At 48.2% G+C, this 25,216-nt stretch overlaps 1 protein-coding gene across 1 annotated transcript in view; it reads left to right on the forward strand.

The window, feature by feature from the left end:
• STUM (stum, mechanosensory transduction mediator homolog) overlaps window positions 1-25,216 on the forward strand; it is a 64,491-nt gene that overhangs the window by 7,542 nt on the left and 31,733 nt on the right. The window lies entirely within an intron of this gene.

The following is a 25,216-nucleotide window of genomic DNA, read 5'->3' on the forward strand; positions in this document are numbered from 1 at the left end:
GTGCTTATCAGGATCACCAGTCTCCTCCAAATTTGCTGAACCCAGTGGTCAGTTCTGTCTTCATCTTCCCAGACTTTGCAGTCGCATTGGACACAATTGCTCACTCCCTCCTTGAAAACACTGTCTTTACTCGGCTTCTGGAACATGACACTCCCTAGTTTTCTTTATACCTTGTGAATCCCTCTCCGTTTCCTTTGCTCATCTCATCAGTTTTTAAACTTGGGAGTTCCCCAGGCACTCGATCTTCTTGATCTTGATTTTCTCTTTGATCTTGTTCTCTTTTCCGCCCCCACTCACCCCTGTGATGTTCTCGCTCAGTCTCCTGGCTGTAAATTAAATCCTTGTGATGATGACTCCCAGATCCAGATCTCCAGCTCAGACTCTCCCTGACCTCCAGACTCTTATATCCAACTGACTTCTTCTCAACATCTCTCCTTGGAAACCAAGGGGCATCATAGACTTAACTTACCCAAAACCAGCCTTCTGATTTTCTTTCCCAAATCTACTTCTCCCTCATCTTTCCCCATCTCAGCAATGGCATCCTTCCAGTAGCTCAGGCCAGAGTCTGGAATTCATCCTTGACTCCTCTTTTTCTCACACCCCATGCCCAGTCTGTCAGGAAATACTTGGCTCTGCTTTCAAAATATAGTCAGTATCTGATCACTTCTGCCTACCTTGTGTCTGCCCTGCTGGTCCAATCCTTCATCTTCTCCAGAATGCAATGGCCTCTTAATGGGCTGCTTGCCTTTACTGACCTTGTTCATAGTCTGTCCTCAGTATGGCAGTAAGAGTGATCCTTTTGAAAACCCAAGCGAGTCAGATCCTGTCACTTGGAAACCCTTCAGTGGCTCTCATATCATTCGAGTAAAAGCTCATGTCCTCATGATGACCCACCAGACCCTAGGCCAGAAATTTTCAAAAGAAATACAACATGAGCCACAAGTATAATCTAAAATTTTCTAGTGCTTATGTCATAAAAAAGGAAAAGGTGAAATTAACTTTATTAGTATACTGTACTTTACTGAGTGCCTCCAAAATTTTATCCTTCAATGCGTACCAATATAAAAATTATTGACAAGATATTTTATGCTTCTTTTTTTGTGTAGTAGGTTCTCAAAAATCTGTTGTGAATTCTATACTGGCATTGAATCTCAGTTTGGACTAACCCCAGTCAAGTGCCCACTAGCCACAATGGCCATCATATTGGATAACATAGCACCACTGTGGTGTGGGGAACAGCATCTCTCCCGCTGTCTTTCTGATTTCATCTCCTCTCCTTCTTGCTTGGTGTACTCCAGCCCACTGGCCTCTTCATTGTTTCCTGACTATGTTGGAAGCATCTTCTCACCTCAAGGCTTTTGCATTTGCTGGAGTACTTGTTCTACAGACATCTGTGTGGATTCCTGTTCATACCCTTTGCCTTTGCTCAAATGTCACCAGCTCACTGAGGCCTGTATTGGTTTGTTAGGGCTGCCATAACACGTACCATAGACCAGGTGGCTTCAAGAAGAGAAGTTGTCAAAGATCAAGGTGTTAGGAGCACTGGTTTCTCCTGAATTCTCTCTCCTTGGCTTGTAGGTGACCACTTTTTCTGTGTGTCTTCACAGGGTCTTCCTTTTGTGTGTCTTTGTGTCCACATCTCTCCTCTTACAAGGATACCAGTCATATTGAGTTAGAGCCCATCCTAAAAACCTCGATTTCAGTTATTTACCTCTTTAAAGACCTTGTCTCCAAATACAGTCATGTGGGGAGGCACTGGGAGGTAGGACTTCTGAGGGGACACTGTTCAGCCCATAACACCTTCCAGATAATCTTAAGATTATGGCTTTTTCCATCCTCCCCAGACTTCCTTTCTTTGCGAGTTTGTGTTCCTTAAGAGCACTGTCTCTATCAAACATACGGTATACAGGGACCTCGTCTCCTTTGACTCTGCATCTCAGCTGGAGCACAGACCTGCCAACAGCAGGAGGGGCATGCTGTAGAAGGCAGCGAGTCAGTTCTCCTCTGCTCGGCACGCTCCTGGGTCTGACACCAACTTCCTCAGGATCACCTGCTGGCTGACCGTGTCTGCTCCCTACAGCACCTCCGATTCTTGCAATATCTCAGAAGACATGTGGATGCAGTTCATGTTATTGAACCTGACCTGGTCACTCCTCAAAGTGTCACTGCCCAGGCTGTGACCCGACTCATGAAAGGATACATTCCACGGGAGACTCGCTGAACAGGCGTCACTTGACACAGTGGCTTTTATACATTGGCTTGTAAGTGGTCCTGCAATGCACAGGTCGAGGGGGAGGGTAAATACAGCGGGTGACCTAGAGGGCACTGGACTAAGTCACATCTCTAGTGCATCAGAGTCACAAAGCCCCAGGGGGTTAGGAGGCCCCAGAGCTTGATCCGGTTCTTCCATATGTGTGTAGTTCTGAGCCCCGTCCTCTCTGAGCCTGTTTCCCCATCTGTGAAATGGAAATAACCCCTGCTCTACCATCTCATAAGGCTATTGTGTTCTGTTTAACCACGAAGCACTCCATGGTCAGAAAGGGGGTTATCACTACCAGTTAACATGAACAAAATTTCCTTTGTTTCCAAGATCAGTCCTGGAGTTTTCCTCTCCATGTCATTAGGGCGGGCAGCAGAGCCCTAAGCAGGGAGGCTTTTTCAGCCTCTGGTCCCACGTAGCTGAGCGCCAAGACCTGGGACCTCCTGCTGGGCCCTGCCTGGACCTCACACACTCGACGCACCGGAGGCGGGGGAGGAACAGTGCCTGGCCTCTAGGGCTTGGTTTACCATTTATAAGAAGGTTCTGCCGTTATAACCCCCAAGCCCTGGGCCTCTGCGAGGGACATGTCTCTGAGGACAACTTTACTGTTTGCTAAGAGGCTGTGGGAGCATCAGGTCGGTGTGTGAGTGTGCATGCAAGTGTGTGCACACACACAGGCACACACACAAATGCCCTTTAAGTTTTACCTGTCATTATCTTACTACAAAAGTTAGGCAGTTCTTAGGTTTGTGTTTGAACTTCCCAGCTCATGAGTCCAAGGAAACCATTCATTCATCTTGGAGGCCATATTGGTGGTTTGTAGCCTTGAAACACCATCACCTGGGCAAAAGGTGGGCTTGGCCTTGGGAGAGTGTATTTTTATTGAAGTATAGCAGATTTATGATATTATATTAGTTTCAGGTGTACAAAATAGTGATTCAGTGTATCTGTAGATCATACTCCATTTAAAATCATTACAGAGTGTTAGCTGTATTCCCTGTGCTGTGCAATACATCCTTGTAGCTTACTTTATACATAGCAGTTTGTATCTCTTAATCCCCTGCCCCTGTCTTGCCCCTCTCCCTTTCCCTCTCTCCACTAATAACCACTAGTTTGTCCCCTCTGTGTTTCTGTTTTGTTATGTTCATTCATTTCTTTTTGTAGATTTCACATATAAGTGATAATCATATAGTATTTGTCTTTGACATTTTACTAAGTGTAATAACCTTCAGGTCAGTCCACACTGTTGAAAATGACAGAATTTCATTTTTTAAATTAATTTTATTGAAGTATAATTGATGTACAATGTTGTGTTAATTTCTGATGTACAGCAAAATGATTCAAATGTGTGTATATATATATATATATATTCTTTTTTCACATTCTTTTCCATTATGGTTTATCAGAAGATATTGAATATAGTTCTCTGTGCTATACAGTAGGACCCTGCTGTTTATCCATCTTATATTTAATAGTTTGTAACTGCTAATTCCAAACTCCCAAGCCTCTGCACACCCCCCAGGAAACCACAAGTCAGTTCTCTGTCTGGTGGATATGTTTGATAGATATGTTCATTTGTGTTGTATTTTAGAGTCCACGTATTAGTGATACCGTATGGTATTTGTTGTTCTCTTCCTTACCTACTTCGCTTAGTATGATCATCTCTGGGCCCATCCATGTTGCTGCAAAGGCATATTTCATTCTTTTCTTATGGCCGAGTAATATTCCATTGTATCTATATACCACATCTTCATCCATTCGTCTGTTGATGGATACTTATATGCGTTTATTTTATGAAAGGTCTTAAGTTCATTGACTAAGTCATTTTTCTTGAAAAGAATAAAATGACCTGAGACCAGGGCTGTCCTAGAACCTGAAATGTGTAGGGGCCATGGCCAAGCCTTCTGTAGGCTTTGATCTTCACTGACTGAGAAGTTTAACCCTGAAGCCAAGACCGATTTGGTGTTTGCAGAGAAGAGCCTGTCACTTGTCCTGAAACTTCAATAAAGAAAATGGTCCACCTTTCCCAGGGTCAGGAAGTTTTAGGGTCATCTGACCACTTCATTTTACAGAGAACAGGCCTCCTCCAGGACCTGAGGCTCTTACCCACAATCTCACATCACTTTCCCAGCCCCAGACCTTCCTGCCCACCTGGTGCCTGGAACTTGTGTGTGTGTGTGTGTGCACGTGCGCACACATGCTTGCTCAGTTGTGTGCAACTCTTTGCAACCCCATGGACTATAACCTGCCAGACTCCTTTGTCTATTGCCATTTCCTTCTCCAGGAGATCTCAACCCAGGGATCGAACACACGTCTCCAGAGTCTCCTGCATTGGCAGACAAATTCTTCACTGCTGTACCACCTGGGAAGCCCTATACTAGAGGGTTAATTACTTATTTGTCAAATTAAACGAGCGTGCAGGTATTATAAAGATTTGATGAGGGCTGCAGAGGACAGCACATGACTCATCAGTGACCACATCCAGTCCCATCACCCGTAGTCCCTTCTTCTCACTGCCCCAGCCTTCCCCCTCATAAGCTTTACTGAGATCTAGCTACCTACCATAAGTATCACTTTCAGCATGCGCAGCTCGGTGGTATTTAGCAAACCCAGAGCTTCTTGCTCCTCTCCCTGCCCTGCCTTCCAGTCTCAGCATTTAGCCACTTTCTGTTCAGAACCTCGGGAGCTTCCTGTGACAGGAACACCTTCAGGCAGGTGCTTCTGAGGAAGGGAGATTGCTGGGGCACCTTTTGGTCACGACTGCCTCCAAGTTCTGCTAGTCAGGGATCTGCGTCTCAGAAGGCGAGGCCCAGATGGGCGAAACGTGAGCCACCTGGAGGCTTCCGGAACAAACATTGTTTGGGAGGTTGTCATGTTTTATTTTCTGTTTTGTTTTAAAAAGAAACATCTCAGCAAGAAGGAAAACTTTCTCAGTGAAAACGCAAACATGGCACTGGTGGCATGAGTTGAAACGTGGGCCGTTTCTGAGGCGGAAATGTCCTCTCTCCCTGGGGACGCAAGGGCTCTGGCCCTGGTCGTGGAGATTGCGTGGGCCTAAGAGTCACCCTCCGGCCAGGCAGCAGAAAGACATGCCCATAGCACCTCAGATGGACGTGGGTCTTCCTGGGCTACAGCTCAGTGCACCTATGGTTTTAATGGAATTTCCATGTTAGCAGATTAAGCCCATCTCTGCCCATAGCTCAGCTCTGCCAATTTCTTTCTGCTTCTCTGAAACCTGCAACAGCTCTCTATTGTCCACAGACTAAGCTCACATTCCACATTGGACCCACCAGGATTCAACAAACTTTGCTTCTTCTTTCCCTCCCTTTAATTTAGTCGAACTGAAGCACATGGTTTTATGGTGCCCCTCTGGACCCCTGCCTGAAGCATCCTCCTGCACCACCAGGTCTGAATCCTGCCCACCTCCCAGGCCCATCTCCAAGGCTCTGCTCTTCCAAGCCCTTCTTGACCATTCCCATGTGGGGTGCTCCTCCTTCCTGGGACTGTCAGGCCATTTAGGACATTTCTCTTGTTTTCCTTAAATTCTGTTCTTCCGTTGTCTTAATCTTTGTACTGGAATCATCTCCTTGAAGGGTGGGGCCATGCTATATCACCTTCTACCTCCCACAGCACCTGGCAGGGTCCAGTAGGCACTTGTCGGAGGGGAGATGTGTGTGTGGCTGACTTCTGGTTGTGAAGGTGGGGTCAAGAGCACATCCTTACTCTCTTAACCTAGTAAGTGTGTCCCTTACCCGAGGGACACAGGCGTTCATGTCAGTTCTTAGCCTTCCTGACTCAGAAGGAAGGGATTCTGTTCCCAGGTCTGAGACGGGACTAGAGGAGGGCTGTGCCACAGCTAATGTGTCTCTTGAGGGTCCTTGGTGTTTCAGCTACTCTGGAGAGGGATGTGGGGCAGAGGCAGGATGTTGGCCTCCCCATCCCTGGGCCAGAGGGCTTGCTCTGTGGCGGATTCATTGAAGACAGCCACCATGGGACTGGGAAGAGCCGGGTCAACAGCTAACAACGGCTAAGTGTAGGTGGGGATGGACGGGGTTGGGGGGCAGTGGAGGCAATCAATCTTAGTAAACCATTTTAATAAAGATTTGTTTGGGCAATAGCCATCAAATTAAATCTAGGGGGATATTTTGATGAGAAGCAGGATATCCGCATGATCTTAAAGTGTTTCTCCACAGAATGCTTCTTAATTGCAAGGGGAAGAATCATACAGTGGAGAAACCAGACAGCCTCTTGGCTGGGTGAACAAAATAACATTACCTAGACCTTGAAAACCTGCTAGAAGAAAGAAGCCAGTCACCAAGAACCATACACTATGTGATTCCATTTGTGTGATACGTACAGAATAGGCCAGTCCGTAGAGACAGGAAATAGTTGTGGAGGAGGAGTGATGTGGTTGGGAGGTCAGGGGGAATAATTGGTAATGAGTATAGGTTTCTTTTGGGAGTGACAGAAACAGTCTAAAATCGATCAGTGGAGATGGTGGCACCACCTGAATATGCTGAAAGCCGTTGCGTGATTAAATGGGTGAATGGCACGGTGTGTGACTTACATCTCAATGCTGCTGCTAAGTCGCTTCAGTCGTGTCTGACTCTGTGCAACCCCATAGACGGCAGCCCACCAGGCTCCCCCGTCCCTGGAATTTTCCAGGCAGGAACACTGGAGTGGGTTGCCATTTCCTTCTCCAATGCATGAAAGTGAAAAGTGAAAGTGAAGTCGCTTAGTCGTGTCCGACTCTTTGCAACCCCCTGGACTGTAGCCCACCAGTCTCCTCCGTCCATGGGATTTTCCAGGCAAGAGTACTGGAGTGGGGTGCCATCGCCTTCTCCGATAAAGCTGCTTAAAAAATTAGCATCATCAAGGATGGACAGACAGACATTGCATGCCTCTGGACGTGATATCCTGAGAAGGTTGCAGTATTACTTTTGTGGTATTCTAATCAGGGGTGTGTAATCTGAATCTATTCATGAGGAAATATCAGATAAGCCCCAAGTTGAGGGACATTCTACAAAATACCTGTCATGTGGTATCATCACAATATCATCACTGTGAAAGATTAAAGGATACAAAAAAGCATGATCATTAAATATAAAGTATAATCTTAAGGGTACTGGATTCTCTACTGGAGGGAAAAAGAATACCAATAAGTACATTAGTGGGACAATTGACAAAATTGGAATATGGACTGTAGATTAGGAAAAAACATTGTATCCATATTGTGTTTCCTAAACTTGGTCACAGTGCTGTGAAAATGTAAGAGAATTTTCTTTGGAAACACGTTGAAGTATTAAGGAATAAAAAACCGTGATGTATGCAGCCTGTTTACAAATGGTTCAGAATAAAAGATAATAATATGTAAAGATAAAGAGAGAGAAGGACAAAACAAATATAGTCCGGTGTTAAAAAACTGGCAATCTGGGTAAAGGGTAGACAGGATTTTTCTGCATTATTCTTGAAACTTTTCTGTTAGGTTTGAAAGTATTTTAAAATAAGAAGTTAAAAATTATACAGTTAAAAGTCCGACATTCTGAACTCTTATGGTTTAGGTATAGCCACTGCACCTAAATCCAAGTGGCTATACCCAGTGTAAGTGCTTTCCTATCACTTGAGGTCTACCAGCTCTACCTGTCAGGGACCACCTGGGGCCATGGGAAAAAAAGTCGTGGTACAAGGTGGCATTGGGTTGCAGGGCCCAGACGCCCAAGAGGGATTTTCTCAGGAATGCCAAACAGTAAAACCCCAAGGTGCTGCAGAAGCTTACTGTAGCCATTTGGAAGTGTGAGCCATTTCTCTGCTCCATCAGCACATCTATCAGGAAATACAGGTTTGATTATAAAGAAGTAAGTTTCTAGGGGGAGCTGGGGCCAGTGGACAGTGCACATAACTGGTCTGCCCTGCAGTGGCTGGTTGAGACTGACCCGACTGCCTTCCCAGCCTTCCCTGGGGGCCCGTCAGGCATCTGAATGCTTCAGCCAGAGCTGGAGTAGGTCCCAATGCTGCAGAGCTATTTTGGAGAAGTCTTTCTGGTATTAGTAATTCCTCTTTTTGACATCTCAGTGTGAAGTTCAAGAATTACTTGTAGACCTCAAAGAAACCAGCCTCAAGCCAACAGTCAATGATGGCACCATGCTGGGAGGGCATGGGTGCTAGGCTTCGGCCTGGGCTGCTCTGAGAGGTCATATGGATTGAACGTAGAAGTGGAATCTTTCCAGGGATCACACTGTGGCCTGACTCAGGGAGGAGAAATATAAACATAACCATCTTAGGTCCTATAGCTAGGGTTCTGTGGTTCGAGGCAGAAAGGGGGACAAGTGGCTGATATGCCAAAATCCCCAGGTTGGGCGTGGCCAGGTTTCCAAGGTCTGGGGCCTCAGTGCCAGTGGCTGGACTCTGAGTCCATTCTGAGGAGAGGTGTCTAATCCTGGAGCTTGGGAATTGATTTGGGGTAAAGGAAAGCAAAGAAAAGCCATGACCTTGGCAAGATCCCTGATTGCTTGGGCCCACACTTGGATGGGATGGCTGTGTGTTTTATTTCCCCTGCCAGCTTCTCCTCTGAGCTTAATGCAGAACCTCCCACAAGGTACCATCAGTGTTCCTGCGTGGGTTCCCCTGAGGACTAAGAGCTGGTCTGCCCCGTGCCAGGATGTAAGGACTTGGAGGTAGACTCACACACTCCTTAAAGGTAGACCCAGGAAGGAAGGAGTGAGCAGTTACATCTCCCCAGTGCTGTTTGTGTCCCATCATTTCATATTCTGCATGGGGTCCCTCACCCACCACCCCTAGGCATCAGGGCATTGGCACTACCACCAGCCATGGGGGAGATGCACATGGTTCTTAATGTAAGTCTGGAGATGGTGAACACAGACTGGAGGGAGAGGATAGGGTTGATGGGTAGAATTAAAATCGAGAATTTATTTACTCTTTTGGACTACCTGGCCTACCCATCACTCAAATCACTACCCATCAATCACTTTGGGTTTTTTAATCTATCACATGATGACATAGTCAAAGCTATGGTTTTTCCAATAGTCATGTATAGATGTAAGAGTTGGACTGTAAAGAAGGCTGAGTGCTGAAGAATTGATGCTTTCAAACTGTGGTGTTGGAGAAGACTCTTGAGAGTCCCTTGGACTGCAAGGACATCCAACCAGTCAATCCTAAAGAAAGTCAACCCTGAATATTCATTGGAAGGACCGATGCTGAAGTTGAAGCTCCAATATTTGGCCACCTGATGTGAAGAACCGACTCACTGGAAAAGACCCTGATGCTGGGAAATATTGAAGGCATAAAGAGAAGGGGGTGCAGAGAATGAGATGGTTAGATAGCATCGCCGACTCAATGGACATGAATTTGAACAAACTCTGAGAGATAGTGGAAGACAGAGGAGCCTGGCGTGCTTCAGCCCATGGGGTCACAGAGTCAGACATGACTTAGTGACTGAACACCAAGAAATCACATGGGTGATTTCACATGGGTTAGTCTTGTCTCCTCAACTCCTCCTCTCTTGTGTTCCCTGGAGTGTGGCCCAGCCCACAGCATGGAGCAGGATCCCAGCCACACCTGCTGACTGATAATGAGCTGAGAAGGAGCATGGCCCCTGCCAGGCTGTGATCCCAACTCCTGGCTTCTGGTTCTAGATCTGTGTAACAGCACCCTTGGCCCAATGGGGTTTCCCCACCACCATCACCATCCATGGGCCCCACTTTGTACTCATCCAAAGGAAAGTGATCATTGTTCTTGCCTCCTTGTTTGTGCTGAGATGGTTAATGAAATAAGATAAAGCTCCCACGACCATGTCCCTCTCAGTCAGGAAGTGAATGGGGGCTCTGTTCCAGCAGCCTGTCTGGCTCATCTCCCTCCTGCCGCCTGGCTCATCTCCTGCTTTCATGCTTGGAGGGCCTGAGTGAGGCTTGCCCTCGCCGAGGTGGGCAGGAGAGGAGGCCACCCCCACCTCTTCCCCCACCCACCATCCATTCTCCACCCATCCCTGGCCTGGAGGCTGACCTCCATGTGACCTCACCTGCTCCAGGTGTGTCAGCCAATGGGAGGCACTGGCAGGGGTCAGAGGAAAGGAAGAGAGAGGTTGGGTGTTGGCCTTTCCAGCTCCTTCTGGCTTGGCTGTGACCGCAGCTTCAGTCCAGCACTCCCTCTTCCTGCACCCAGCCCTCTGCAAACTCAGACAACACCCCCCTTCCTGCTCCTTCTGTTGCAAAACATCAGCATTTCACTCTCCCTGGTGGTCCTCCTCGTCCTGCCCAGACTTCTGTCAATAGTTACTGACCCCGACTGGCACAGAGACCCCCCACGTGGGCTGTGGGAACCTGAACCACCAGCTTGGCACCAGTACCGCCTCTGTCCACACCCCGCTCCCCCCACAGCCCAGTTTTGCTAAGAAGTTGGTTTCTAACACAGTCTTCCTCCTGGAAGCTCTGGAACAGCCAGTACACGAAGCCAGAAAAGCGTGGGCGTCCAGCTTCCAAATGGCTCTCGTGCTCGTGAGATGCCACATTCCTGAGAGTGCGGGGGGAGGGGGTGGGCCAGGGAGGGGGGTGACACGGTGCTGAGCGGCACCCCCCACCCCAACCCCGGGGCCAGGAATCTTCCTTCTATGTTTTCCTTTATGGGTTTTCATCAACAGACACCAGCCCCAGCTCCTCCCTGGACAGTCACGGGCCCTGGCTCAGAGATCTCTCCACAGCCCCTCCTTCCCCAGCAGTGGAAGCCATGGTTCTACCTTCCCCTCACTCCCACCTCCCACCCCTCCCCGCCCTCGGTCCCCTTCGCAGACTCTGATTGCTGGAAGCATCATCTCTGCCTCAGGAGCCACCGCCCTCCTTCATCCTGGAGCCTGTTGGCCACTCAGCCTGCTTCTCTCTCTCTCCCTCTTTCCCTGATGTTAGTCTGAATACCATCCGCCTTTTAAGAACTAGCTCCCCATTCACAAGCAACTTTTTGCTATTTCTCTGTCTTTATGATCACTTTGGAAGTTGCAGCATCAGGCCAGGCTGTTGTAACAGCAATTTTACCTTACTGTCCTGAGTCCTGTGAAAGTCGTTCAGTCGTGTCCAACTCTTTGCAACGCCATGGATGGTAGCCCGCCAAGTTCCTCTGTCCGTGGAATTCTCTAGGCCAGGATACTGGAGTGGGTAGTGATTCCCTTCTCCACCTCACACTTCATGGAGAGCAAATCACCACCTGAATCCAGTGTGTGTTCTGCTCTGGAGGACCCATCATTTTGCTTTTGTGCCCACCCCTCACCTCACAATTTCCTTTGTCTATCCCTGCTCCCCTCCACCACACTTTGGAGGATGAGACCAGCTAAAGAAAGAAGTTGTCAGGTACATGGTTTGATTGTTCTTCCTCCACTCTCAAAAAGAACCTCCACTGTATGAGCTGTTAAAACCCTCAACGATTCCTTGTTATGTGAAGAGTCATCAAAATACGCCTATTGCGTTTTAAGTCTTTACAAAAGACACCAAAAATTAGTGCATCATCTACTTAAAAGGATCCCCTTTGATAGCCATACCAATTACATTTTTAAAAAGAAAAAAGGTTTTGGTTGGATACCTCTGAGTCTGTTTTTTTTTTTTTCCTCCTTCTCTATGATTTGTGTGCAGACTTTTGAGAAGCAGGTTTTATAATAGAGATTCAGCCAGGCTAAATCACAGTGGCAGAAGCTTATGCAACTGTTAAAAACCTATGAGTTAAAAATGGAATAGTCTTGCAGAGTGGGGAAGGTAATAATATCAGTGATGTGAAAATAGAAAGTAAGAAATTAGTATTTCAGCAATTCAGATCTGTTATCCATATTTTTCTGCACCAGAAGATCTTGGTGTTATTTTCTAGAATATATCCAAGATGCAACCTCTTATTAGAAAAATCAAACTTTGCTCTCACAGATCCAACCCTCTGTCCCCAGTTAATCCAAGATCAGGAGCACTTTTTACAGACATTCGGCCATCATGTCACAAAACACATTTGGTATTTGTTAGAATCTGTGTGTTCACTAATGCTCATAAAGGAACAGATTTTAGATTTTTATGAGTGGGTTTTGTTAATTTGCTATTTTAAAAATACATGTGAGACCTTTACAGTTGCCATGGCGATATAATTTCCATAAACATGATTTTTGTGGAGATTTTTGCACATTGAAGGCTGAGGTTGATATGGCTGGGGGAAAGTAGGAGGTGAATTTGGCAGCCACCCTTGGCTGCTCCCTCAAATGCTACAAATCTGATTCCAAGAATCCATGTGATGGCAGAGACCTGGGTCTCTAAACAATACAATTGACTTGAGAGGCTTCTGGGAAGTGGACGTGATTAGCGGAAAAGGAGGCCAGTCTGCTCTCCAGATGAAACCAGTGCAGGGCTGGACTGTGGGCATGGTCTCTGCTAGTTAATGGTCCTGTCCGGGTCGCACTGACCTGCAGTCTCTCCAAGTGTGAATTTCATAAAACCTTTAAGAACTAGACACACTGGAGCTGCCCAAGGAATGGTGATGAGCTTGAGGGCTCTTTTATTCCTTTTAATCAGATTTGTTAAAAATAAAAAAATCCCATTTAATGCAAAATACTGTTAAAATGCTGAAGTCTGTAATGGAAAATAATAGGAAATCAAAACAAAGCAATATTCCTGTTAAACAAAAGAACATATTGAACCAGAAATAGTTTTATAGTCATCTTGAACACTAGCAGCTAAGGAAAAGCAGATTTAATTAGAAGAAGAGGTAGAGGGTCTCAGTGGCACCCAACTACTTTTTACCAATAATGCTAGATATTTGTTCAGCTCACAAATGGAGGGGCTTCTCAGTGAAACTTCATCTCCCAGAAAATGAAATATACAAAGCCATGGAGGGAGAAGCAGAATGAATAAGAGAGGATTTTCTAGAAACTAAAAATATTTTGGAAGAGAAATGACCAGTAAGAGGAGTTAAAAGTGGAAGTGTGTCAGTGTGAGATGAATTCCACTGAGGGCTCTCTAGTGAGCAGGCTGGGCACTCGGTGCCAGGAGCTGCCTAATTGAGCACCTGGACACAGCCGAGGGGTTTGAATCATACAGAATTATGAATCATAAGGAATTATGAATTACTAGAAAGCCATTGTGTTGACTGTTATTATTTATGTAGCGCCGGAAATACGAACAGGGCCACCCAGGGGACGTGCCAGACTCCCTGTCTGGCAGTGTGCTGATCTCCATTCCTTGAAAGTCGAACTGTGATACCCGGAGGGGGCTGTGTCTGCTCATCCAGTGTGTGCACATGTGAGCCTGCACAGTGGTGCCCCCAGTGTGCAGATGACAAGGGCACGTTCTGGTTTGCACAGGTTGGAAAGGTGCAGAGCCCCAGCTACACCACTGATAGTCTCCCCTGCACCCAGTGGACTGTCTGTGCACAGACTGGAGACAGCAACTGCTGCTGGCTTGTTGTTAAGGGTGTTTATTGAGAAAGAATGTTAAGGAGAGGTGTGGGGCGCCCTTTGATGCTTCCATGCACTGGAGAAGGAAATGGCAACCCACTCCAGTGTTCTTGCCTGAGGAATCCCGGGGATGGTGGAGCCTAGTGGGCTGCCATCTGTGGGGTCGCACAGAGTCGAACTCGACTGAAGCAACTTGGCAGCAGCAGCAGAGTAAGTGAGGCTTGGGGCAAGGCTCCTTCTGGGGGTGACCTGGGCTGGGTCCACCTATGGATGCCAGGCGGAGAGCTGGCACCTTTGTGGCTGGGACTTTCCTGTCGGATGCCTGGGATGTGTCTGGCCATCAACCGTGGGTGGAGTGACTTGTTTAGGACCAGGGGACTCTCCTGCAGTGATGCCTTCCAGGACTGCCCAGAGGGCTTCCCAGACATTCTTATTTGCCCTGAAATAGCCCAGAGGAATTTGGCATAGAGAGCTGCTGGAAAGTAGCTCACTGCCCCTTCCAGAGTAGGAATCAGAACCAGGATGGTGCCCGGAGCACTGTTCCAGCCTCTTCCCTTAGCACATATTTAATTTAGAGTTTTGGTTTTTTTTTCCTTTTCTTCTAACAATGCATCAGTAGCAGGCAGCATGGGGTTGGGGGGGCTGGTGGGCGGCTCGGAGAGGGTAGGAGCCTGCTGAGCCAGGAACACCGTGGCCACGGGACGGGAGCCTTTCTGCCTGTGATCCCCTCTAGCGGCTGCTTCCCTGCCATGGGGCGGAGGCCCAGGTGCACACTGCAATGGGGAGCTTTGCCCTGGGGCATTGCCATCTGAGATGCTCAGGATGCAGGAAGGCCAGGCTGGCCCTTACTCTCCCTACCAGGAATGGGAAGATTTCACTCTCAGGGTGCGAAAAATAAATTAGAAACAGAACCACCTGCTACACTGCCCAGAAATGAGGGTGTGGGAGGGAGAGGCCCCCTTTGGGTTTGGGAACAAGAAGGGCATTTAATGATGGGGAGTTGGGAATCCCCAAGTTTTTGTATGTGTTTTCCCAAATCCTAGTGATCCTTTTCAGGGTATTCTTTATTTTGCTGAGGGCCAAGATTCCACTCTACCATATGATAGCTGTGTGACATTGAGCAAGTTACTTAACGGCTTGTGCCTTAGTTTCTTCATCTGCAAAATGGGGATAATAATAGTACCTACTTTGTAGAAGGTGAAATGAGCTATTACACATAAAGTCTTAGAACTGTGCTTGGAACACAGTGAGGATTACATTTTTCCCCCAAGCTATAAAAGGATTAATGTCTTTTGCCTCTCCTTTTCTCCTATGTCCCAGCCTTTGGTAACTACCATTCTACTCTCTGTTACTAGGAATTTGGGTTTTAGTTTTCTTATGATTCTGTGAGTGAGACCATATGATATTTGCTTTCCTGTGTCTGGCTTATTTCACTCAGCATAGTGCCTTCGTGTTCCATCCATGTTGTAAAAAATGGCAGGATTTCCTTCTATTTTAAAGGCTCAATAGCATTCATATATATATGTGAATATATATATGACATTTTCTCATCTATTCACTCACTGACAGACATTTAGGCTCTTTTCATATCTTGACTATAATACTGTGATGAATATGAGAATGCAGCTATCTCTTTGAGATAATGATTTTATTTCCTTCAGATAAAAACACTGAAGTGGAATTGCTGGATCATATGGTAGTTCTATTTTTAATTTTTTGAGGAACCTTCATACTGTTATCCCTAGTGACTGCACCAATTTATATTCCCAAGAGTGATCAAGGATTCCCTTTTCTTCACACCCTCTCCAACACTTGCTATCTCTCGTCTTCATGATAACAGCCATTCTGACAGGTGTGAGGTGATATCTCATTGATTTGCATTTTCCTGATAATTAGGGATGTTCAGCACTTTTTGCTGTACCTGCTGGCCATTTGTTTGTCTTCTTTGGAGAAATCTCTATTCAGGTTTTTTTTTGCCTATTTTTATTTTTTTAATTTTTTAAATTTATTTTTTGCCTATTTTTAAATTGCTTAACAAAATAAATATTATCGTCCTTGGAATTTGTACTGGGTTGAAGCCAGTCCTCCCATTCCAGCCCTGAGAGGACCGATGCTATGTGAGCCAGCAGGGCCTCTAGACTGTGCGCCTATTGAACACAGGACCAGTCTTCACTCAGCTCTGCCCTCTGGGGCTGGTATGATGGCCAGCTCCCAGCAGGTCCTCAGTAATTTAATATCAGGACAGCCAGCTGGCGACATGGCTGGTGTATGGTCTTATACGGTGGTTCTTCAACCTCAGGGTGTATCAGAAACCCTGGAAAGCTTGTGACCCTAGCTGTCACATCCCAACTCTTATCCCCAGAGAGTTTGTGTTAGTATTAGTAGGAGTCGGGTGGGGCTGAAGAAGTTGCATTTTTAAAACAGAACCCCATTTGATGAACTCCTGGGCAGCCTCAATCTGTGGTGTTCCCGGAGCCAGGCCTGGGGGAGAAGAAGGGAACCAGGGGCGACCACTACCAGCAGGGCCTGCCTGCGGGACCTCCCTGCCTTTGGAGCTGGGAGGGGATGGTGGTGTCCCTCTCTGGAGCCCTTGCTCTGCGCTGGCTGGTGGACACACCACGGAAGACTGGAGCCTTCCAGGGAGAGAGATTGAGGTTGAACTCTGTCTAAAGCCTGTTTAAGTTGGAACCACTCTGCAGGAAATGGTGAGGTCAGGGGTTTCTAGAAATCCTAAAAGGAGCCCCCAGGATGTAGGTGGGTATGTGGGTCCCTCAAGGCGTCTCTGCATGTCGGGGCCCCATTTGTCCCCTCACCCTGTGCTGATCGCTCCAAGGAGGCCTTCCTTCACCAGCCACCAGCTCGGAGTCTGCAGGCAGCTTTGGCCAGGGTGGTGCCCTCCTTTCTGCCCAGGGCCACCACTCTGAGCACTGAAAGCGGCTCCCGGTTTGGGTCATTGGAGCAGTTCAAGGGGTTATCCTTGAGGCTCAAAATGAAGCCTTTGGAAAACAGCTGCTAGCTGAACCTAAGCGGCCCCGAGAAGGGACACCCTGGAGTCAAGCGAGGAGGAATGTGCTTTTACGGGGCTGTGTGTTTAAAGATACCTCTGGGGTTTGTTTCTTAGCAACAGGGCTCATCCAGAGCACACTGGCAGTGTCGGAACATCCAACGATGCCCACAAGCACCGTAGAAAACACAATAAAAATCTATAGAGTACTCGAGAAAAGTCTGAGCATAGCACCTCCAGTGGGTAGAGAAACTCGGAGCCTGGAACAGATGCAGGAGCCCTTGGTTTGGATTGGAGAGCTCTGAGGGAGAAAAGTTCCTACCCAGGGACACCAAGCCACCTTCCTCCAGGCCACTTCCTTCCGGGCAGTGGAACAAACATCACCTGGACGGCTCTCCTCTCCTCACACCTCCCTCCTTCCCCGCCACCTGGAGACCCAGCGTCCAGTCAAATGGCCTTCTATAGCGTGTAATTGCAGAGTGGCAGATTTGCGCCTGGAGGGGATATTAGATCCAGATCCAAGGGTTCTGAAGCCATTGGACCTTTAGCAGTCTGGTAAAACCTTCGATTCCTTCTCAAAATAATTGTAATACACTTTTAGTACACAGACATATAAAGAAAACAGTGATATTAAAAAATGGTTATCAAAATATTAAAAACAAATCTGTGTAGAGAAACAGCATGCTTCTGTATTAATACACTAAATAAAAAGATCCAGCAGTGAGTCTAATAAGGGCTATAACTTTGAAATAGTAATAACTGTCAGTGATAGTTTGACAAATATGCTTCTCAGCCTCAGTGTGGTATGGAACTATCTGTGATTTCGATTGGTGATGAAGACCAGGTTCTGCTAATATTATTGTAGCTGTCACCTACGTTTATAATGAAAGGAAATGCTAAAATTAAGTTAAAGGTTAGTGAAAATAAAGAAGTAAGTTTTTCCAGTCCTAGTTCATGGATCCCCAGAGGGTTTGTAGCCCCCAGTTCACCCCTGAGAACCTCTTCCCTTTCTAATCTACTTTGTACTTCTGTGTACAAGCAGCAAGACACTGTTGAGCAAACATAGTCAATAAGTAAGTGTTGATGTCATGGCGGTGTTAGGGCTGCTGTGAGAACCTGTGACCTGTGTCATCAAGGAGGCTGGCGCCCTCAGTTTCCTCTACCGAGGGGCATTTGCAACACAGGTGTCCCGGGTCAGGGTCACTGAGATGTAAGTTGACTTTGGAAAGAGGAGAGCTTTTGACCATGAGATTCTTGAGGGACAGTTATGGGGCTTTTTTCAGTTTTCTCTAATATTTACTATATGCATTTAACAGTTTTGAATATGTGTGTATGAAGTGCCAAAAATTTAGTCACTCAAATAAATCCTGGGTCTGCAGTGCTGGTCTCATGAAGCTGGGTTTCAGTTCTCCAGGGGATCTTCTTCTTCAGTGAATCCTCCTGACCTGTGTCTTTTGCATTGGCAGGCGGGTCCTTTACCAGTTGAGCCATTGGGAAGGCCCCTGAGTTTCAGTAGAAACCAGGAAAACCAAGGTAGGGAGGTTGACAGTGCTGTGCGGCCGGGTGCCACCAGGAGATGGAGAACAGAGCCAGTCAGGAGGCCCCGGGAGCAGACCCTGGTCCATGGCAGAGGCCCCGACACCTTGGGGTCAGAGGGGGAGATGCTGTCTCTTGGGCTGCGCCCAGTGCACAGGCCTGCAGGCGGGTTAGGTGGGCAGGGAAACCTCTCTGTGTTCCCAGAGTCCCTGAGTCAGCCACTGGGCAGAGTTCCTGGGGCCCAGGCACTCTCTGTCAGCCACAGGGAAAACCCACATGTAGATGACCCCACCAACCTCTGAGCAAATGTGCAAAAGCACCCCTCCCCACCCCAGTGGTTCTGCCCCATCGCTGAGCAGGAAGGTCATGGGCCCCATGGTGTTGGTTCTGCCAGAACAGCTTTATTCAGTTTCAAAGGACCAGGGCCACCAAAGTGACACCTAAAAGGGTTCTTGGGGAACATACTGTCCAAGCATCTCAATTTACAGACTCGGACAGCAAGGCTCAGAGGTGAGAGGGGCTCTCCCAGGCTGTGGGGCAGTGGCAGGAGGCAGGGAGAGAGCCCAAGGCCCCTGACTATGAGCCCTGAGCAGTGTGGTGTGACCGCATCGTCCTTCTCTTGCCCCACAGGGATGCAGGATGGAGGTCATGCCTGAGTCCTGAGCCTTTTGCAGGTTATAAAGCTCAGCTTGTTGTTCTGATACAACTATCTGAGAGTCAGTTCAGCACCCGCAACAGTGTCACGTGGACAGTTCTGATAAGGTGATCTGGATTGCCGCCTTGGTTACTTATTGCACACTGAGGTTCTACCAAGTGGTGCTTCAGCCCTCCATTCCTGACTCCGCTCTTCCGAACCTCATGCAGGTCAGTTAGGTTCTTTGTGCCTCAGTTCAAACAACTTGATGTTACTAGTACCTACTTCATAGGTTTCGTGTCATACGTGGCGTAATACACATAGGACTCTTGGAACACTTGGTGGTGGGTTACTATCTTTCAATCAGAAGTGTCAAAAAGCCAATTCAACTGGCTTAAGAAGAAAAGGAAATGTATTGCCTCGTGGAACTGTGGAATCCTGTGGTACAGTGGATTTCAGGCCTTTTTGGATCCAGGTGCTCAGAGATGTTCTCAGGCCTCGTTTTCTCTTCCCCGCTCTTGGCCCTAATTCCATTCCTCTGTGTTTGATTTTTAGGTGGGTTCTTTCTACGCGGTAGCTCCCAGGTATTCCACATTGATGTCTTTTACACTAGCAAGTCCAGTCAAAAGAGGGTTTTTTTCTCCTCCCAGTTGGTCCAGTAATCTCCTGGAACTGAATCTCATGGGCCTGGTTTGAGTCATGTGCCCGTCTCTGTGGCCCAGGGAGTAGACTGTCTGGATGGTCCAGGTCTGTATCGCGCTTCTGCCTCCTGGGGGAAGGTTAGTCCCATCCTAACTTCAAGGCTTGAGTGTGGGAGAGAGGAAGATCCCAGAGGAAGCTAGGGGCACTGTTTCCAGAAGAGGAACTGATATGAAGTAGGTAAAAATTACAGATGAGCAGACAGGTGAGGGATGTGGCAACCTCACAGAAACAGGGGTGCAAGGGTGGGGACGCTACCATTTGCAACACTCAGAATGGAGAGAGCTGAGTGGAGGAAGGGGCCACAGCGGCTGCAACCGACTTGCCGGCCAAGCCAAAGGACAAAGTATTAGAAATTGCCCCTGAGGTAAACCCGAGGCAAGGATGAGGGGTTTCCTTGGGGAGATACTCATGTTGATTAGTAGATTTCGGTCCATAAGTCCAGTCCTATCTACCAGTCTGTGCCCTGTGTGACAGGAAGCACCTTTCTGGAGGAGCTATGGGGCAGGCAGCCAGTGGGGTGTGCTTCAGAAATCTGTTATGGAGTCTGAAGACTAAACATCCCCAGGGCTGCACGTGAGCTGGGGCTGTGAGAGGACTCCTGAAGCCCAGAGCGGGTAGGAGTCAGGCTCTGACAGTGAATGAATCAGAGAAATGGAAGGGGGCACCAGGCTGGGTATCAGGGGACTCTGGGGCTGCAGACCTCATCACCCTCCAGGGGAAGACCTGCCGGGCACTCACAGGAGACAAGCTCACAGAACAGGTATGGACTGTCACCCCTCATCCCATGTTATGAGCAGGGTGGAGAGTGTGCCAGGCCTGGCACAGGTGAAGGTGAGCACTGTGCCTACCCCATTGCACACAGGATCAGGAGATGCAGGAAGGGGAGCAGGAAGTTAGCAAGCACCCTGGCTGGGAGCTGAGGGTTCTCAGAGAGACAGATTGGCCTGGCCTGGGTCTCTCACAGGCCACTCTCCAACCCCTACCCCTGCAGAGCACCCAGGGGGGTAGCGTGAGAAAGAGGCAGGATAGAAGAGAGCCAGGCCCCTGAACTCAGCAGCCAGGTGTGGCTGGCCCTTGGGTAGCAAAGTAGGGGATAGCTAAGAGGCAACAGTCAAGTTTGGGGCAGCGGCTGTGGGCCAGCCTCCACCTATACCACCCCTGCTGGGGAGAATGGAATGGGGAGTCCTGGGAGTCCATCAGATACAAGGTTTCCCAAAGTGCTAGTTCCGAAGGAATAAAGCAACCAGCTGTTTCTACAGAACTGTGTGCCTTACTCACTCACCCATTTTCCAGCCCCCTTTTAGGTGACTGGGACCTACAGTGGCTAATTTGAACTTCCAGAATATCAGAGGCAACTACATTGTGACCACAGATTTGGCCTTTCACATCTGCAGAGCCTTCTTGCCCTAATAGGCAATGTCTGGTGGTGAGCTCTCCCCAGAGCCCGCCTAGAAGCTGGCCTGGGGCCGAGTCCCGCCCCCCAGCTCCTGGGCTGCCCTCTCCATCATTCTTCTGCTTGTATAGACTGGGAAAGAGAACCTCCTGCTGAGGATGCAAAGCCCCAGATAAGACTCCCTCCACATAATGACTTCTGCTCCCAGAAATCCATGAGTTTCGGAAGCAACTCTGTCTGACCCCGTGCTTCTCTCCTTGGCTCAGTAGTCAGACGGGGATCACCAGAAAAGAACACAACTCCTCTCCCAGCTGCCCCTGGCAGGTAGACTGATGGTCTCTTCTTGCCCCAGGTCTCAGAAGCACCTCATTAAAGGGGGTGACATACCGGCTCCTGGAGCCTGAGTAGGGTGACTGCAGGGGAAGAGTTAGAGGGACTGGGCTGTACTAGGGGGCAGAGGGGAGGCTGTGTGTTCTGGGCTCCCCAAGCTGTGAGGGCCCCTATCTAGGGGCCCTCATTTTGGCATTCACATGCTGCCTCCCTGTGGGTTGGGCCTCTTTAATCAGCATGGCATTCAAATCAGAGAAGAAAAAGGGGTTCTTCCCGTATGCCCAAAGCCATGATGAAGTTAAATCATGGCGAGATTACAGAGGATCAAAGCTCCCAAGTGGTTGCTCTGTGGGGTGTGAACGTCCCTGGTAAAGACTCAATTCTCACTAAGGCTGCCAGCGACTGGTGAGTTAGTAGACATCCAGAGGGCACTTTTCTTGTTCTGGTAAAATATCCATAACATAAGATTGACCATATTAACCATTTTTACATGTACAACCCTGCGGCAGTAAGCGTATTTACGATGCCATGCAACCTTCACCGCTGTCCATCTCTAGGACTTTATCATCTGAAGGCGAAAGGCAGTCTCCATTCAACAGTTCCTCCCCATTCCCACTCCCTCCCCCACTGGTAACCTCTGTTCTACTCTCTGTCTCTGTGTGAAATCATACCATATTTGTCCTTTTGCGACTGGGTTTCCTTGGTGGCTCAGACGGTAAAGAATCTGCCTGTAATGCAGAAGACCCGGGTTTGATCCCTGGGTCAGGAAGGTCCCCTGGAGAAGGGAATGGCTACCCACTCCAGTGTTCTTGCCTGGAGAATCCCATGGACAGAGGAGCCTGGTGGGTTGTAGTCCACAGGGGTCACCAAGAGTTGGACACCACTGAGCAACTAACACTTATCCAACTTAGCATAATGTCATTAAGGTTTATCCATGTCATATCACATGTCAGCATTTCCTTTTAAGACTGAATGACATTCCACTGTAAATATTCCACATTTTGTGCCTCCATTCATCAGTGATGGACACTTGGGCAGGACATTTTTGAAATGCAGTGGTTGTTCTGTGGGACTCTCTAGACATCTGGCTATGACATTGCTCCCTGGTGGTCTATGGGGTTGATTTGGAGCATCTGGCTGCCTGGGAGGAGGTATGCCCAGAGGTGAAGAGGAGAGAGGCCTGCTGCTCCCAGGTAAAGGCCTAGTGTGATGGGCAGGGAGGTTGACCCCGAGCATCCTTTCCACCAAGATGACTCATTCAAGCCAGTTTTGTGACTCCAACCCCTCTTATGGGTGACTGGTTCAGAAATTGACAGGTGACTCAATGATTATTAATCAGGGAAATGCTTCCTCATGCCTGAAACAGGGCTACAGGAAGAGGCTCTCTTTATTCTTGCAGACATTATCATGTCTGTATTGAGATTCCTGGAACTGCTACAGCTGTCTGGGTACAGCCTCGAGTTGAAGTGTGGCCATGCAGAGATGGGAAGAGCCTTGGGGACACAACTGAACTGCTTTGGACTTCTTATCAGTTGCAATGATGTCACTCAGGCTAGTCTGAGTTGGCTTTGTGTCACATTCAGCCCAAAGCAAATCAAGAGGTACCATCTCTGGTATGAGAGGTTCCTCAACTAGACTTTCCAAGTGGTTATCTTTGGATACAAAGCATACAGGGGAAATTTACAAGCCTCAAGAATGACATGAGCCTGCCATTAACTGTTCAGTTCAGTTGCTCAGTCATGTCCGACTCTTTGCGACCCCATGAATCGCAGCACGCCAGGCCTCCCTGTCCATCACCAACTCCCGGAGTTCACTCAAACTCATGTCCATCGAGTTGGTGATGCCATCCAGCCATCTTATCCTCTGTCATCCCCTTCTCCTCCTGCCCCCAATCCCTCCCAGCATCAGAGTCTTTTCCAATGAGTCAGCTCTTCGCATGAGGTGGCCAAAGTACCGGAGTTTCAGCTTTAGCATCATTCCTTCCAAAGAAATCCCAGGGTTGATCTCCTTCAGAATGGACTGGTTGGATCTCCTTGCAGTCCAAGGAACTCTCAAGAGTCTTCTCCAACACCACAGTTCAAAAGCATCAATTCTTCAGCACTCAGCTTTCTTCACAGTCCAACTCTCACATCCATACATGACCACTGGAAAAACCATAGCCTTGACTAGATGGACCTTTGTTGGCAGTAATGTCTCTGCTTTTGAATATGCTATCTAGGTTGGTCATAACTTGCCTTCCAAGGAGTAAGCGTCTTTTAGTTTCATGCCATTAACTGTAGACGTAGATGTACTGCAACAAGTAACCACTTGTGGTTGGTACCTCAGCCAGTTGCACTGTCCACCCACTGTGATATCCAGAGGACCGTGGGTGGTGTGCCTGCCATTCCGTCAGCCTGGGTTCGATCCCTGGGTCAGGAAGATCCCCTGAAGAAGGGGATGGTTACTCACTCCAGTATTCTTACCTGGAGATTTCCATGGACAGAGGAGCCTGGTGGGCTTCTCCCCATTTGCACCTGCTTCTTCCAACCCTGTGGAGGTGGGCTGGATCACTGCAACAGGTAATGTCCTGGGTCTTGGAGTGCAGGATAAACCTGACTCTGTGCTGATCTCACCTCTAGAGATGAGATTGGAGATGCTGAAGTTGGCAACTGCCCTTCAACATCCAAATGTCCAGGCGCCTGTCTCCGCTGATGAAGCACAGGAAAGGGACATAAGGGAACAGGACTGCATTTTTAACCAACACTTTGTGCTCTGCTTTGGGACACCATTGCCTTTGAGGGGGTGGCTGGGAAATGAAATAAGTTCTCTGTTTATGGGTGATTCTCTTGTCCTGCATGTCATCGGTCTCTGTGAGGTGGCTGCTGCTCAGAACAAGCTCATCCCCAGGGATGTGCTCTTAAGGTCAGCAGCACATTTTTTTTTTTTTTTAAATTTCAAATCACTCCCAGAAAGCACACTCAAAGAGGGTGAAATTCATTTCTGGAAAGAGGCAATTTGCAGCCCAGTGAAGAAGTGAATAAAGCGGATGATGGAGCCGAGTACTCTGACTTCTATCAGGGTGAACTGTGGCCAGGACCCATGCGTCTGAATCCTGATGTGGATTCTGGGGGTCTGCTGCTGTAGAGATCGCGCCCTGACAGTGTGGGTGCAGGAGTCACAGCCTTGCAGGGGAGGAAACATGTACTTTGGGGCTACTGTCTATGTGGCATGGTTGTTCACATATCTTGAAATGTTCCTGGCATTTCATTGTGGTCCCCTAAACCCTTTAGGGACATTTTCCTTGATGTGTGCTTGGGTCTGTTTGTGTTCACTTTGGGGGTGTGGGGTGCTCTGGGACACAAAGTCCTTAGGCTGCTCATGTAGCTCCTTCGCAACAGGGCTTTGCTCTCTTGTTGCCAGGCTGTCCCCCGAGGGCTTCTGTCCTGTTCTCTTTCCCTGTCCTGTTCTCAGACCCTGATGGGTCTGCAGAAAGAATGGGAAGATACTTCGTGAACTGCACAGCCCCCCAAGAAGCTGGGTCGTTTCCATTTCAGAAGGCAAAGTGATTAAGTATTCTGGGGACTGGATCCTGCAGGTGCCAAAGGCTAGAACATCAATAATAATAACCACCCCGAGAGTGGAAGGGTGCTCAGAGAGGGGAAGTGCTGGCTGAGGTCCTGCAGTGAGTGCTAAGTGCCCAAGAAGGGCTGGAAGGCCACAATGTGACTCTGCTCTCCTTTACCACTCGGCCTTTCCTAAGGAGTTTGGAGCACATGTCGGCAGCTGCTTTGTCTTCCCAGGACCTCAGCCTGTCTCTTATCCATAGAGGGTGTGAAAAGCAGATCTGTCTCCTCGGCTTGTGTAACTATCATCTTCTCAGCTAAGGCAGTCCTGGGAGGGCTCTGCTTTAATGTGAGCTGTGTACAGACTGCAGAAGCAGGTCAGGGTGT

This window comes from Ovis canadensis, chromosome 12 (assembly GCF_042477335.2).
Source record: "Ovis canadensis isolate MfBH-ARS-UI-01 breed Bighorn chromosome 12, ARS-UI_OviCan_v2, whole genome shotgun sequence".
NCBI lineage: Eukaryota > Metazoa > Chordata > Mammalia > Artiodactyla > Bovidae > Ovis > Ovis canadensis.